The 12,344-nt window shown below is 43.8% G+C and overlaps 1 non-coding gene across 1 annotated transcript; it reads left to right on the top strand.

Annotated features, from left to right (window-relative positions):
• The first annotated feature begins 8,147 nt into the window (after positions 1-8,147).
• Positions 8,148-8,232, top strand: trnak-uuu (transfer RNA lysine (anticodon UUU)). Its single transcript is given in 2 exon segments — positions 8,148-8,184; positions 8,197-8,232. It is a non-coding gene; the product is annotated as a tRNA-Lys (tRNA).
• Positions 8,233-12,344: the final 4,112 nt, after the last annotated feature.

The raw sequence follows: 12,344 nt of genomic DNA on the forward strand, positions 1-12,344 counted from the left end.
GTCATTGAATACATTCAAGGCTGAGTTCGACAAATTTTTGATTCGCAAGGGAGTCAAAGGATATGGGGAAAGGGCGGGTAAGTGGAGTTGAGGTAAACATCAGATCAGCCATGATCTCATTAAATGGCGGAGCAGACTCGTGGGGCCGAATGGCCTACTCCTCTCTCTTATGATCTTATGGGCTTATGGTAAATTGACTGGAGGGATGAGAGAACAGTTGGTCCTCCAACCAATCGGAGTGTGTGAGGGGCGTGAGTTGCGGCACCGAATGGGCGGGTCTAAGCCCAGATGTCCTCATTGGCTGAAGCATCATTTAAAAAAAATAATTTATCTTAAGCTCCAGGAGCAAACTCGACCTTTCTGTTGTGGCTTGAAACAGATGAAACCAGATGAGGTGGAGCAAACATTTCAACATTTGTTGGATAAACACATTAATTAAGAATAGCCAACATGGATTATTTGAGATAACTCGAGTCCACCGTTAAAGGGAATGTAGCGGAGGTTGTGTAGATGGATTGTGAAAAGGCATTTGATATGATGCCGGACAGGAGGCTTGTTGATAAAATTCATACTCACGGTATTAAAATGAATGGGGCAGTGTGGATAGGAAGTTGTGTAAACGGCAGAAAACAGAGAGTAGTTGCTAATGGATGTTCTTCAGACTGGACAGATGTAAACAGTGGTGTCCCCCAGGGTCAGTGTTGGGACCATTGCTCTTCTCAATATAGAGAATGATCTGAGCTTGGGTATGTGGGACACAAGGTGAAAATCTCTCGATGACGCCAAAATTGGCACCAGGGCAACTGTGAAGAGGAGTCAGTGACGTCATTGTGACGTCCACAGGTTCGGAAACAGGCAGGTGAAGTTTAATGGAGAGAAATGTGACGTCATACATTTTGAGAGGAAGAAAAATGAGATGAAATGTAAACTAAATGGTCAAAGTTTAAAGTAGAGGAGCAGAGAGACTTAGGGGTGGAAGATTCTAACTAATGCATTGTCTTATTAATTAACAATTCTGAGAGTCAGCAACTTTAATCCCTTACTAAGAAATATATGAGCAAATTCTCTTTCCTCTACCGCACCAGAGTAAACATACAAGTCTCCCGTGTACACGAGATGATCCCGCTGGATAGAACCTCAGGCGCCCTGAGCTTGATCTCCGGTGTCGCCACTCCCGACTGCCCCTTACATCAGTATCCCCTCACTTTTATACCCTGTTGTGATCCATCTGTGTCACTGGAGCTGGAACTTCCCTAATCTGTGGTTTACAAGGACACATTGCTTGGTTCCCAGCAGTTACTGTTCTTAGGAACGTTCTCATGACCCCTAAACTACCATGTTTACTGTTAATTAGAATCATAGAATCAAATACATTTACGGCACAGAAAGAGGCCATTCGGCCCGTCGTGTCTGTTCCTGCCAAAAAAGAGCTATCCAGCTTAATCCCACTTTCCAGCTCTTGGTCTGTCACCTTGTATGTTACGGCACTTTGAATATATACCCACGTGCTCTTTAAATGCGATGAGGTGTCCGCCTCGACCACCCTTTCAGGCAGTGTGTTCCAGACCCCACAACCCTTGGGTGAAAGAATTTCTCCTCAGCTCCCCACTTCTACCAATCACTTTAAATCTATACCCCTGCTTATTAACCTCTCTGTTAAGGCCCCTCATAATTTTGTACACGTTAATTAAATCTGCCTTTAGCCTCCTCAGTTCCAAAGAAAACAACCCCAGCTTATCCAAACTTTCCTCTTAGCTAAAATTGGACAGTCCAGCTAACATCCTTGTAAATCTTTCTTGCTTCGTATAATATGTCTACTATTTGAAAGTTGTGACATTGATCATAGTCTGCGTTAAGTTTTCTTGCCATTTCTGTCAAGATTTGGAAAAGTTCTGCTGCCTAACACTTTAAATGTTGCCGACCTTCAACTGTAGCTCACAGTGTCCGAACAGTCACTGTTATCATTGGCCTTTTATGTATCTTCTTGTGCTCCATCTCCTTAACAACAGTTGCTGATCACAGCATCGTTTCCTTCAAATTGAATCCGAGTGTGAAAAAATGCACAAATTCAAAGCTAAGCAACACGTGCAAGATTGGAAGGAGAGTGCGACTGGGGATAATTGGCTTGGATCAGTGATCTCTTCAGCATTCAGACATTCATTATCTGAAAAAAGCACGGAGATGAGATTTTTGTCTACATTTATCAGCACAGAAAAGAAGCAGGGAGTTGAGATCCGTTTCACCTACACGGCACATTCTGTTGGGGGTTCAGACTGTATTATCTTCGTCTATTTCGCTTGCCCGTTCACCTGTGAATCCAGATACTGACTGCGTTTCTGGCTATGTTTATCTTTGTGTGTCCATCATTGCGTTGATGCACGGATGAATATTTGTGCTTGTGTTTATTTGTTACATTAAATAAACTAGAGGATCAGACAATTCTCGCTCTGACACTGAAGAACTAATTAAGCAAATTTCACAGCGAAGTGTTGTTTATTGTGATGCTGAAACTAAAAAAATCATAAGAGGTGTAAAAAGGGTAAACGAGAAAAACTTGTGAGGGAAATTAAGGACAAGTCTCAAGGTTTTTACACGTGTATTAAGAGAAAGAAGGGTGACTAAGAGTAATGTGGAACCCTTAAAGACAAATGGCGGTGATATTGTAATTGAAAATCAGGAAATGGCAGACCAGCGAAATAATCGCAGAAAAGGATGAGGATAATATATCATAGACACGAGGAAAACTGAAAATAAATCAAGGCGATTCAGTGTAAGTAAAATAATGGTAATGAAGAAAATAATGAGACTAAAGATAGTCAAATCTCTAGGATCTGATGGTGACCATCCCAGGGGATTAAAAGGAGTAAGTGAGGAAATTTTACAAGCTTTGGTCATGATCTTTCATACTGTCATGATTCAGGATTTGTTCCATGGATTGAAAAAATGCCAATGTCACTCCATTATTTAGGAAGGGGAGGAGAGATAAAATAGGAAATTATAAACCTATTAGTCTGATGCCTGTTGTGGGGAAGTTACCCGTATCTGTTATTAGGGAAAGAATGACTGAGCACTTGGATAAATATGAATGGTTCAGAGAGAGCCAGCATGGATTTGTAAAGGGTAAGTCAAGTCTAACGAAACAAGCTGAACATTTTGAAGATGTAAATAACGTGGTAGATAATGCAGTGTCTATGGGTGTTATATGTACATTGACTTCAAGTGGCATTCGATAAGGTACCACATAAGAGAGTGTTAAAAACAATGAGAGCGCATGGAAATTAAAGCAACCTATTGACATGGGTAGGGAGTTGGTTTGGAGGTAAGAGACAGAGAGCAGGGATAATGGATCTGCGCTCAAATTGACAGGATGTGATTCGTGGTGTCCCCCAGGGATCTGTACCAGGGCATCAGCTTTTTACTATGTGTATAAATGAGGTAGATGAAGGAATAGAGAGCCATATATCCAAGTTTGTCGACGACACCAAGTTTGGTGGCACAGTGAGTAGTGCAGATGGGAGCATAAAGTAGCAAAAGGAAATTGATGGATTAAGTGAGTTGGTAAAACTGTGGCAGATGGAGCTTACATAGAATTACATAGAATGTACATCTCAGAAACAGACAATTCGGCCCAACTAGACCATACCGGTGTTTATGCTGCAGACGAGCCTCCTCCAACCCCTCTTCATCTAGCCCTATGAGCAAACCCGAATATTCCTTTCTCCTCCATGTGATTATTTCGCTTCCCCTTAAATGCATCCATGCTTTTCGCCTTAACTACTCCTTGTGCGAGCGAGTTGCACATTCTAACGACTCTCTGCGTAAATATGGTTCTCTTGAATGTTATTTTGGATTTATTAAACACTATCTTATATTATTAGCCCCAGGTTTTGGAGTCCCTACCCCCAAAGTACAAACACCTTATCTACATCTGACCTATCAAACCCTTGCATAATCTTAAAGTACTATATCAGGTCACCCTCAGCCTTCTCGTTTCTATAGATAAGACACCCAGCGCGTTCAAACTTTCAAGATGGGTAAGTGTGAGGTCATTCACTTTGGACCTAAGCAAGATCATTAACAGCATTTTCTAAATGGAGAGAAGCAAGAAACTGTGGGGAAGCAGAGATATTTAGGGGTCCAAGTACAGCAATCACTAAAAATCAGTGGACAGGTACAAAAGTAATCAAAAAGGCTAATGGAATGTGGGCCTTTATCTCAAGGGAGCTGGAATACAAAGGGTGGAAGTTATATGCATGCTGAACAGCAGAAGCAACATGATATAGACAGAGCTAAGCTATTCCGCAAACAATGGAACAGATCCAAGCGGTGCAGTCCTGCCACATCCAGTCGTGAATGGTGGTGGACAATTAAACAACTAACGGGAGGAGGAGGCTCTGTAAACAATTCCATCCTCAATGATAGCGGAGTCCAGCACGTGAGTGCAAAAGACAAGGCTGAAGCGTTTGCAACCATCTTCAGCCAGAAACGCCGAGTGCATGATCCATCTCGGCCTCCTCCCGATATCCCCACCATCACAGAAGCCAGTCTTCAGCCAATTCGATTCACTCCATGTGATATCAAGAAACGGCTGAGTGCACTGGATACAGCAAAGGCTATGGGCCCGAACAACATCCCGGCTGTAGTGCTGAAGACTTGTGCTCCAGAACTAGCCGCGCCTCTCGTCAAGCTGTTCCAGTACAGCTACAACACTGGCATCTACCCGACAATGTGGAAAATTGCCCAGGTATGTCCTGTCCACAAAAAGCAGGACAAATCCAATCCGGCCAATTACCGCCCCATCAGTCTACTCTCAATCATCAGCAAAGTGATGGAAGGTGTCGTCGACAGTGCTATCAAGGGGCACTTACTCACCGAAAACCTGCTCACTGATGCTCAGTTTGGGTTCCGCCAGGACCACTCGGCTCCAGACCACATTACAACCTTGGAGTAAACATGGTCAAAAGAGCTGAATTCCAGAGGTGAGGTGAGAGTGACTGTCTTTGACATCAAGCTCGCATTTGACCGAGTGTGGCATCAAGGAGCCCGAGTAAAATTGAAGCCAATGGGAATTAGGGGGAAAACTCTCCAGTGGCTGGAGTCATACGTAGCACAAAGGAAGATGGTGGTGGTTGTTGGAGGCCAATAATCTCAGCCCAAGGACATTGCTGCTGGAGTTCCTCAGGGCAGTGTCCTAGGCCCAACCATCTTCAGCTGCTTCATCAATGACCTTCCCTCAATCATAAGGTCAGAAATGGGGATGTTCGCTGATGATTGCACAGTGTTCAGTTCCATTCGCAACCCCTCAGATAATGAAGCAGTCCGTGCCTGCATGCAGCAAGACTTGAACAATATGCAGGCTTGGGCTGATAATGGCAAGTAACATTCGCGCCAGATAAGTGCCAGGCAATGACCATATCCAACAAGAGAGAGTCTAACCACCTCCCCTTGACATTCAACGGCATTACCATTGCCGAATCCAACACAATCAACATTCTGGGGGTCACCATTGACCAGAAACGGAACTGGACCATTCACATAAATACTGTGGCTACAAGAGCAGGTCAGAGGCTGGGTATTCTGCGGCGAGTGAATGATCTCCTCACTCACCAAAACCATCTACAAGGCACAAGTCAGGAGTGTGATGGAATACTCTCCACTTGCCTGGATGAGTGCAGCTGCAACAACACTCAAGAAGCTTGACACCATCCAGGACAAAGCAGCCCGCTTGAGTGGCATCCCATCCACCACCCTAAACATTCACTCCCTTCACCACCGGCGCACTGTGGCTGCAGTGTGTACCATCCACAGGATGCACTGCAGCAACTCGCCAAGGCTTCTTCGACAGCACCTCCCAAACCCGCAACCTCTACCACCTAAAGGGACAAGGGCAGCAGGCACATGGGAACAACACCACCTGCACGTCCCCCTCCAAGTCACACACCATCCCGACTTGGAAATATATCGCCATTCCTTCATCGTCTCCGGGTCAAAATCCTGGAACTCCCTTCCTAACAGCACTGTGGGAGAACCGTCACCACACGGAATGCAGCGATTCATGAACGCGGCTCACCACCACCTTCTCAAGGGCAATTAGGGATGGGCAATAAATGCTGGCCTTGCCAGCGACGCCCACATCCCATGAACGAATAAAAAAAATGTTACAGTTACATAAACTCTGCTGAGACCACATTTCGAGTACTGCATTCAGTTCTGGACACCACGCCTGAGGGAGGATATATTGGCTTTGGCGGGGGTGCATTGCAGATTCACCAGAATTGACCAGAATGATACCTGGGCTAAAATATTTAAATTATGCGAACAGGTTGCATGGACAAGGTTTGGATTTCCTTGTGCATAGAAGATTAAGTGATGATGTAATCGAGTTGTTGAAGGTGATTAAATGAGCCAATGGTGTGTGTGTGAGCTGTGAAACAGCTTGAAATCCCAATCCTCTCCACCATTGGGGACTGAGTCTTCCAACATACAGGGATTTTCACTCGTGCAAGTTTCATCCACATTTTCTGCTCTTCATTTCTCCGACCTGCTTGTTGCGCCTTTTCCTTCAATTCAGGACTTACAGGAAAAACTCGATTCTGCCGTCAATCTTCGGGTCACGTGGTGAGATTTCAAATAATTGAAATCGACCCTGATCAAACCCCAATATCGTCACCTACACGTTTGACGAATGCAAAGCGGCTTCTATCGCGGTTTGGCTGCACAACTCGTTCAAAGATACTGTCGGTAATTGGAGGGTCTTTCAAGTCATGACACGAACATAACAGTTCGCACTGCCGTTTTCCCCAAGACGCTTCAGATTCATGGGGAATGATTTCGGTCTGGCGGTTAAATCCGTTCCCTCTTCACAAATCCGTCTTTGAACCCGGGACTTTTAGTAATAACCACACCGAACTGGTTTGTCCTGTATTTTACATTACTTTCTAAATATTACAGATAAGCAGAGCACTTGAGCTGTCACAGCTGTGACTTTGACTTTTCTCCCTCTCCTCCAGATCTCCCCGTCAACTGCCACTAACCACAATCTTCTGTCACATTTCTCCATCAGGAAGTTCCGAGCCTCGGTTTTCAAATGAAATAACGCCCATCTCTTCAATCTCCGACAGCGCAGAGAGAGTTCCTTAGTTTCAGCTCCCAATTTCCCCAAATCCTCAAAGTAGCATGAAAATAATTGTCCTTAAGTTAATAATAATAATATAATTAAAAGTTCTTGTCGTCTGGGGTTTTGTTTCAGATTCCACGGCTTTTAAAGGTCACTGCGGATGTTTAACGAATCGCCTCTTGGTTGGAGGCTTCTGTGTGGGAAAGATCACGAAGCGATAATTGAGAGACCGAGGATGAAGCTGTTTGATGGGAGCACTGGTGACACAGACCGTGCGCGGCTCCAGTGGAGCAATCGGTCAGAGCGCGTTATTTCTATAATAATTATACCCTCGAGAAATGCCGAGATTGTGAACTCCAGCGCAGTCTAAAGTAGTTGAACCTTCTCAACATTTTGACTGGAGTTCAAGGTAAAACCGGTTCCATAACACATCGACTTCTTCATGTCCCCATGTGGGCACTGAGGCACCTCTGGCCTCCCGTCTTGCAATAGCAGGTGAGAGTTTATTTGTTTATGGGAGGGAGAGAGGGCGATTGGTGATAGATGAAATGGTAAAGCGGCTGGCACGAGATCTTTAAATCTAAAGAACCAAAAACACAATTCTTCTTTCCGTGAAGCAGGTATTCATCGGTTTGAAATGTCGTGTGGGGAATATTCGGGAGGCAAATCTGCTGCCCGGTGTCACGGTGTATCGGGTGAAATTATTCAGCTTTCAATTGTTGATCGGCTGAAATGTCGAGAGGCCTTTTCCAGCTCCCGTGTGGAACAAGTTTAGCTTTTGAGCCATTTTGTGAAGTGTTTTTTTTAATTGGTGCTAACGAATGACAAGACATTTTGTACAAACAAGAAGAATTGCAAAATCACGAGTTCACTGTCCATGTTTCTCACATCATGTTCAACAGAAACAAGGATTCTCCTCAACACGTTGCTGAAAATTCTCTCGAAGGGATATTCCCCCGAATTCGGCTTCGCCAGGGATAATTCAGAGTCCCACCATGAATCTCTATGATGGAAACTAGTTTTGCGGGGCGCCTGGATAGCTCAGTCGGTAGAGCATCAGACTTTTAAAACAGGTAGTGATCTGAAAGTCCAGGGTTCAAATCCCTGTTCAGGCTAAAAATTTTAAAACAGCTGGCAAGTTCTGCTTTTCCAGCGGACCAACATCAGCGAAAGGAGCAAGAGTTGGCCATCCAGTCCCTCGAGCCTGCTCCGCCATTTGATAACGTCATCGCTGATCTTCGACCTCAACTGTCCTTCCCCGGCCTTTCCCCATATCCCTTGAGTTCCTTCGTGTCCAAAAATCTATCACTGTTTTGAATCTATCCAATGGCTCAGCATCCACAGCCCTCTGGGGTAGAGAGTTCCAATGGTTCACAACCCTCTCAGTGAAGAAATTGTTCCTCATCTCTGTCCTAAATGGCCGGCCCCTTATCTAGAGATTATAACCATTAGTTCTAGACTCTCCAGCTAGGGGAAACAGCGTCCTAGGATTTAACCTGTCAAGCCCTCGAAAAATTTAACATGTTTCAATTAGATCATCTAATTATTGCAAACTGCAGAGAATATCGGCCCATTCTACTCAATCTCTCCTCATAGGACGACCTTGTCATCCCAGGAATCAATCTAGTGAACCTTTGTTACACCCACGCTCAGGCAAGTGTATCGTTCCGCAGGTAAGGAGATCAAAACTGTACACAGTACTCCAGATGTGGTCCCACCAAACCCTATATAATTACAGCAAGGCTTCCTTATCTTTGTAATCCAACCACCTCACAATAAAAGCCAACATACCATTTCCTTTCCTAATTGCTTGCTGCATCTGCATGTTAACTTTCTGTGATCCATGTCCAAGCACACAAAAATCCCTCTGAATCAACATTTCTTAATCTCTCACCTTTTAAAATGTATTCTGCTTTTCTATTCTTCCTACCAAAGTCAATAACCTCACATTTCCCCACTTTATACTTCATTTGCCAACTTCTAGCCCACTCGCTTAACCTGTCTGTATCACTTTGCATCCTCTTTGCGTCCTCCTCACAGCTTACTTTCCCACTTAGTTTTGTATCGTCAGCAAACTTGGATACATTACACTCGGTCCCCTCATCTAAGTCATTCATATAGATTGTAAATAGCTGAGGCCCAAGCACTGATATTCACGGCACCCCACTAGTTACAACCTGCCAATCCGAAAATGACCTCTTTATTCCGACTTTCTGTTTTCTGTACGTCAACAAATCCCCAAACCCTTTCATAAACCCATGCTGACTCTGTCCAATCCCGTTAATGCCTTCCAAGTTTTCTGTTATCACATCCTTTATAATGGACTCCAGCATTTTCCCCACTACTGATGTTCGGCTAACTGGTCGGTAGTTCCCTGTTTTTTTCTCTCCCTCCTTTTTTAAATAGTGGGGTTACATTTACCACCCTCCAATCTGGAGGAACTGTTCCAGAGTCTATCGAATTTTGGAAGATGACCACCAAAGCATCCATTATTTCCAAGGCCACTTCCTTTAGTACTCTGGGATGTAGATTATCAGGCCCTGGGGATTTGTCAGCTTTCAGCCCCATTAATTTCCCAAGCACTATTTTTTTTTACTAATACTGATTTCCTTCATTTTCTCCCTCTCACTAGACCTTTGGTACCCTAACATTTCCAGGAGGTTATTTGTGTCCTCCTTTCTGAAGACAGAACTAAAGTACCTGCTATCTACACCCTCAAAACCTCTAATAGAGTTGCCATACACAATTTCCCTTTCATAAAACCGTGTTGCATGTGCCTAACCATATTATGATTTTCTAAGTGCCCTCTTACCAAGTCCCTAGTAATAAATTCTCGCAATTTCCCTACTACTATTTTCAGGCCAAATGGCCTGTATTTCCCTGTTTTCTCTCTCCCTCCTTTCTTGACTAGCGGGGTTACATTTGGTATCTTCCAATCCATGGGGACCTTTCCAGAATCATGGGAACTCTGGAAGATAAAACCAACTTTCTCTGCAGCCAAATCTTTTAAAACCCTAGGATGTCGGCCATCAGGGCCAATGAATTTGTCAGCTTTTAGTTCCATTAATTTATCCGGTACTTTTTCATTACTAATATTAATTGCTTTAGGTTCCTCACTCTCATTTGAACCTTGGTTCCCCAATAGTTCCGGTATGATTTTTGTGTCATCTACTGTGACGACAGATACCAAATACTTGTTTACATCTCTGCCATTCCTTATTCTCCATTATAAATTCTCCAGTCTCTGCCTCCCAGGGACCCATGTTTACTTTCGCTAATCTCTTACTTTAAAACACTCTTGTAGAAGCTCTAACAATCCATTTTTATAATTCTTGCTGGTTTACCCTCATTCTATTTTCTCCCATTTTAGCAATTTCTTGGTCATCCTTTGCTGATTTCCAAAACCCTCCTAATCCTCAGGCTTACTACTCATTTTGGCAACATTGTAAGCCTCTTTTAACCTAATACTATTATTAATTTCTCCAGTTAACCAAGGTTGCACCACTTTTCCGGTGGAGTTTTTAATCCTCAAACGAATGTAATTTTGTTGAGGAATAATGAATTATTTCTTTAAATGTTCGCCATTGCTTATCTACCATCATATTTTTAATCGAATGTCCCAAACTCCTAAGCCAACTCACCTCTCATAACAACGTTATTGGTTTTGATTACATTTTAAGACCCTAGTATCGGACTTAACGACATCACTCTCAAACTCAATATGAAATTCTATCATATTATGATCATTCTTCGCCAGAGGATCATTTACAATAAGATTTCTAATTAATCCTGTCTCATTACACAATACTAGATCTAAAATAGCCCGTTCCCTTGTTGGTTCCTCAACATATTGATCTAGAAAACTGGCTCAAATGCATTCCATCAACATAAAACAGCTTATCTTGAGTTGCTAACATGATGTCAACACGATGGGATGACGTTTGACGAGAAGACACGGCCAGATCTGCCAGGTGAATTAGATGTTTGCTGCAAACACTGAGAATTAATGAAACCAAGACTTCCCTGCAGAGCAAGGAGTTGGAAAGAAAGATGCTGGGTATTGAGAGGCGAAGGATTTTGTCTGTTGCAGGATGAATGGACAAAAGGATCTCAACTCCCTGCTTCTTTTCCACACTGATAAATCTAGACAAAAATATCATCTCGTGCTTCATTCAGATAATGAATGTCTGAATGCTCAAGAGATCACTGATCCAAGCCAATTATCTCCTCTTGCACTCTCCTTCCAATCTTCCACACGTTGCTCAGCTTTGAAATTGTTCATTTTTTCACACTGGGATTCAACTTGAAGAAAGCGATGCTGTGATCAGCTGGTGTTGTTCAGGAAATGGAGAGCAAAAAGATACATCAAAGGCTAATGATAACAGTGACTGTTCGGACACTGTGAGCTCCAGTTAAAGGTCAGAGAGTCATAGAGTCATAGAGTTATACAGCACGGATAGAGGCCCTTCGGCCCATCGTATCCGCGCCGGCCATCAGCCCTGTCCACTCTAATCCCATATTCCAGCATTTGGTCCGTAGCCTTGTATGCTATGGCATTTCAAGTGCTCATCCAAATGCTTCTTGAATGTTGTGAGGGTTCCTGCCTCCACAACCCTTTCAGGCAGTGAGTTCCAGACTCCAACCACCCTCTGGGTGAAAAAGTTCTTTCTCAAATCCCCTCTAAACCTCCCGCCTTTTACCTTGAATCTATGTCCCCTTGTTATAGAACCCTCAAGGAAGGGAAAAAGCTCCTTAGTATCCATCCTATCTGTGCCCCTCATAATTTTGTACACCTCAATCATGTCCCCCCTCAGCCTCCTCTGCTCCAAGGAAAACAAACCCAATCTTCCCAGTCTCTCTTCATAGCTGAAGCGCTCCAGCCCTGGTAACATCCTGGTGAATTTCCTCTGCACCCTCTCCAAAGCGATCACATCCTTCCTGTAGTGTGGCGACCAGAACTGCACACAGTACTCCAGCTGTGGCCTAACCAGTGTTTTATACAGCTCCATCATAACGTCCTTGCTCTTATATTCTATGCCTCGGCTAATAAAGGCAAGTATCCCATATGCCTTCTTTACCACCTTATCTACCTGTTCCGCCGCCTTCAGGGATCTGTGAACTTGCACACCAAGATCCCTCTGACCCTCTGTCTTGCCTAGGGTCCTCCCATTCATTGTGTATTCCCTTGCCTTGTTAGTCCCTCCAAAGTGCATCACCTCGCACTTTT

This window comes from Heptranchias perlo, chromosome 20, assembly GCF_035084215.1.
Source record: "Heptranchias perlo isolate sHepPer1 chromosome 20, sHepPer1.hap1, whole genome shotgun sequence".
In the NCBI taxonomy this organism is placed as follows: domain Eukaryota; kingdom Metazoa; phylum Chordata; class Chondrichthyes; order Hexanchiformes; family Hexanchidae; genus Heptranchias; species Heptranchias perlo.